This window comes from Petaurus breviceps, unplaced genomic scaffold (genome assembly GCF_028583685.1).
Source record: "Petaurus breviceps papuanus isolate PSGF00001 unplaced genomic scaffold, PetGlider_PUasm1.0 37, whole genome shotgun sequence".
Classification (NCBI taxonomy): domain Eukaryota; kingdom Metazoa; phylum Chordata; class Mammalia; order Diprotodontia; family Petauridae; genus Petaurus; species Petaurus breviceps.
In genome coordinates this window covers 42,667,087-42,671,665 of record NW_027186296.1, presented here as the reverse complement: position 1 = coordinate 42,671,665, position 4,579 = coordinate 42,667,087, and the positions used below count along the sequence as shown (strand labels likewise).

Below are 4,579 nucleotides of genomic sequence, written 5' to 3'. Positions count from 1 at the left end.
CACACACACACACACACACACACACACACACACACACACACACACACGCTTCTGCTGGGTGCTATGGCATGGATCCAGTTTGATACATGCAGCCAGGATCCGTGGCCCATAAACACCAACAATGAACTTGCTCCATACTGACATAACCTTATGTAACTAAAGATAATGTAAACTTATGAGCTTATTGTTGGCATGCTGCCTTTTTTCTGTGTTTCTCTATATATCAAATGAGTTCTGGTTAGTAGGTATGGATGTTCCTACTCCTTGTCTCCACCAGTCACCATGAAAATAAAGTGGTATAAATCCCTTATCTACAGCTTCACTGTTTTTCTTCTGTCTGGCCAAATCCAGTGTGAGTCTGCCTGGAGCTGAGCTCCTGTGTTACATGCTGTTAGACTCAGCTATATCTCTCCACCTCCATTCCCATTCACCTGCCACTGCTTATACTAACACCTTCTTCTGGTAACTGGTAGAATTCTCTTAATGTTTCTTAGACAAGTTGGGAAAGTTCTATAGTAATCCAGATAAGCAATAACCAGAGCATTCGCTTCTTCATCTTTAAAACTGGGGTAATAATATGTATGATGATTTCTCATCATCAGAGTTGCTGTGGGAAAAATGATTTGTAATCATTTGTAATTTATATATATATATATATATATGATATATAATGATACATAAATGTCAGTGAATTGCAATTCTTTGGAAACCATGCTTTATTGTGAACCAAGACCACTATATCTTTGAACTTCTTCCTTATGTAAAACTCCATCTGGCATTCCCTTGTGAAGCCATATTGTCTTCTTCCCCAGACTCACAGGGCCGAGAGGAAGTGTCAACATACTCTTGCTCTCCCCTGTTGCTTTCAGACCAATGTGCTGAGACCCTCTCTAAAAAAATAATAATCATTCACATTTATATAGCACTTTCCAGATTACAAATCATTTTCCCCCACAGCAACTTTGGGAAGCAGTCATCACAAATATCATTATCCCCATCTTAGATAGAGATAAGGAAATTGAGGCCCTCATTATTGCTTATCTGAATCACTATAGAGCTTACCAATTTATTTTCCTACTTCTAGTCTCTTGCCTCTTTGATCCATTTGATAGTCAGGTTAATCTTCCTAAAGCAGAGTTCTAATTCCATCACTCACCCACTCAAAAACTTCCATTTGCTCCCTACTTCCTTCAGAATAAAGTCCAGACTCCTCAACCTGCCACTCATATGATACAATATGACCTCAATCTATTTTTCCTTATTCAATAACTATTTCCCTCCCACATCTCTCCTACTTGTACCTACCTCAAAGAAGTGGTCAAACTGAGTTACTTACTGTTGCATGAACACCTCTCACTTCAGTCCCTTTGCCTTAGACCTTGATGGCTTACATAGATGCTGCTTCTTGGAACTGGCTTAGGGGATCCCTGCCTTTGGCAGCAGAGCTCTCTAATTCACCAGAGTCTAAACTTCAGTAATCTCAGAACCCCAAATCAAGGCACCTTCTTGTCCCTGAAACTGCTGGGATCCTTGGGTAACAGATGTACCATACTCAACCCCAATGGCCTGCCTCCATTCTTCCTTTCTCACCGCTTCTCTATCTTGGTACCTGATTTGAATACCGACTTTCTATTTCACTTCTTACCATCATTTTTCTAATCACTCAGGTCCACAAACCTCTTCTCCATTCATACCTTCCTTATATCTAATCAGCTGTCAAATTTTGAAATTCCAGTCTCCACAACATTTCTTCCACCTGTCCTTTCCCTCCACTTATAAAACAACAAGCCTAATTCAGACCCTCATAACCTCTCACCTGGACCATTATAATAGCTTTCTATTTTGGTACCCATGCCTCTTCTCTCTCTGATCCAACTTCCACATAGCTGCCAACAGTCAAAGTCTTAAAACATGAGTCTGAATATGATATTCCCATTCTTTTTTTTAAATTTTAATTCATTTTGAATTCAAATACAAAAAGAGAAAAAAAGAACATTTTCAAGTACACAATACATAAAAAGAGGATTCAATAAGAAACCATGAATTTCCATTTCACACTGTGTATTTTTTTAAATTATGTAATAAATACTATACATCATTTTTAAAGCTGCCCTGCTTTTCTGTGCTTCCTAAGTTTTCTTTTGTTCTCTGCTGGGGACTTTTAATTTCTTTCTCCCTCCCTCCCCATCCTGCCCTAGAGAAGGCTACCATTGTGTGTGTGTGTGTGTGTGTGTGTATGTGTGTGTATGTATAAAACCATACCATGCATACTTCTATTTATCTGTTCTTTCTATGGATGTGGATAGCATCTTCCTTTATAAATGTTTTTAGTTGATCTGAGTACTTATAATACTAAAAATGACAGCCATTCAAAGTTGTTATTAGAACAATATTGCTTTTACTGTGTACAATGTTTTCTTGGTTCTGCTCATTTCAATGTGTAATCCTTGTAATATACTGTTACTTCCATTCTCAAGAAGCTTCACTAGCTCCCTTCTGCTTCCAGGATAAAATAAAACTTTTTTTTAATAGGAATTTAAATCCTTCAGGTTCTGACTCCAACCAATTTTCATGGGCTGTGAGCAAACAAGCCCATTTATTGTTCCCTATACATGCCTGGAGTGTGTTCCCTCTTTACTCTCTGTTGTTGTGAAGAGAATAAGAGTGAGACTGAGATCTGGATTTTAGAAAAATTTCGATGTGGATGTATTGATCAAGCGCATGACTGCCTGGAGTATACACTCAAGTCAGGAAGCCCTGAATTGGGGTACAGGCTGAGTTTATAAAGGCAAAAACCCACAACTGGGGAGGAGGGCTAGCTTAAGCAATGTCATACAGAAGCCAAAAACAGCCATTGGTTAGATCTATAGCTCAGAGCTAATTTGGGAATCATGGCGCAATGTGTAACAGGGGTCCCTCCTAGAATAGGGTGGAGGGTACAGGGTGGAAGGCACAGGGGGAGTGGAGTTCCCAGAATAGGCTGGGGTCATGGAACAGGCCAGGGTCATGTGGGGGACCCTGCTTGGTCATCGTTCTGGGTGGAGGACCTTGCTGGGTCAGCATCCCAGAAAAGGGTGGTCTCTTGCATGGGATGGACTTGCCCCATGATTTCTATACAGGCTTGTACCATAACCCGTATATGAAATGCTGTTTCAAGGCTTACTGATTTAGGGAAGATTAACTCAGGGAAAGATAAGGGAGCCGGAGACTATGGGTGATATGCCTTTAAGCTGTTACAAGCAGTTACAGGATTTAGGATAAAGACAAAAGGAGCTTAATGGTGGCTTAATGGTGGGCTCCAAATGATTTGGGTTACCTTACAGCACTGTCTCTCAGAACCTTTAATTTTCTTCATGCCTCAGCTCATTTGCCACTTCCTACAAGAAGCCTTGTCCTGATTTTCAGTTGTTAGCTCTTCTATGCTGAAAATTACTTCATATTGACTTTTGTATTTTGTATTTATTTTTCTGTGTATGTGTTATCTTCCTTGATAGAATGTAAGCTCTTTGAGGGTAAGAGCTATTTCATTTTTTGCATTTTTATTCCCAGGGATTAATGTAGTGCTTGGCACATAGTAGACATTGGAGAAACATTTGCTGAAATGAATTACCCCTACCATCACATAAATCATTTTCCAGGTTTTGTTACAAGGTAAAAGAGTAGTACATAGAAATATCATAAGCAGTGTTGAAGATACTTATGATACTTATGCGTATGATGAAAGATTTCTATGTAGCACACACACAAAGTGGTTGGTCCTAACTTGCTAGAAAAAGTTTCCCTGGGGGCGGCTAGGTGGCACAGTGAACAGAGCACCCACCCTGGAGTCAGGAGGACCTGAGTGCAAATCCAGCCTCAGACACTTAACATTTACTAGTCATGTGACCTTGGGCAAGTCACTTAACCCCAATTGCCCTCCAAAAAGAAAAAAAGTTTACCTCGTCTAGCCCGGTACATGTTCCTCTCAGTTTGCTGCTCACACATTATCATACAGCAATTTAGGATTTGCCCACCTGGTCACCTTGAACTAGCCTCAGTCATTGGCATTCAATCCTAAATTCACTGATAGTCCGATGGGTTTTGGAGTCAGAGGGCCTGAGTTCAAACAGTTGTTCTACCATCTAATAACTTGTGTGAATCCCTTAATTCCTCTATTACTCTATCCTTCATATAAACAAAAGCATTTGATTAATGAGACATTGTGGTGTAGTGAACAGAGCACTGGATTTGGAGTGCAAGGACGCAGATTCAAAATCCAATCCTGCCTGCCTACTACATATGGGATCTTGGACAAGTCCCACCTCTTTGTGTCTCATTTTCTTCATATAACAACAACTAACATTTCTATAGCACTAAGTGCCAGACACTGTGCTAAGTCCTTTACAATTACTATCTCATTTGATCCTCACAACGCAAAGAGGTTGCAATTTTTTTGTAGAGAAAAAAGGATAATTAATCCCAATACCTGGATCATTCCAAGGTTCACAAAAGAAAATTCCTTGCATTTATAGCTCTTCTAGAAGAGCTATGTTCCCAAAAGCTTCCCAGGAGAATCTATGAGGCAGTTGCAGAAAGAAAA

At 39.8% G+C, this 4,579-nt stretch overlaps 1 pseudogene; it reads right to left on the bottom strand.

Annotated features, from left to right (window-relative positions):
- The window catches only part of LOC138168320 (replication protein A 14 kDa subunit pseudogene), a 27,678-nt pseudogene extending 23,694 nt beyond the window's left edge, over positions 1–3,984 (bottom strand).
- Positions 3,985–4,579: the final 595 nt, after the last annotated feature.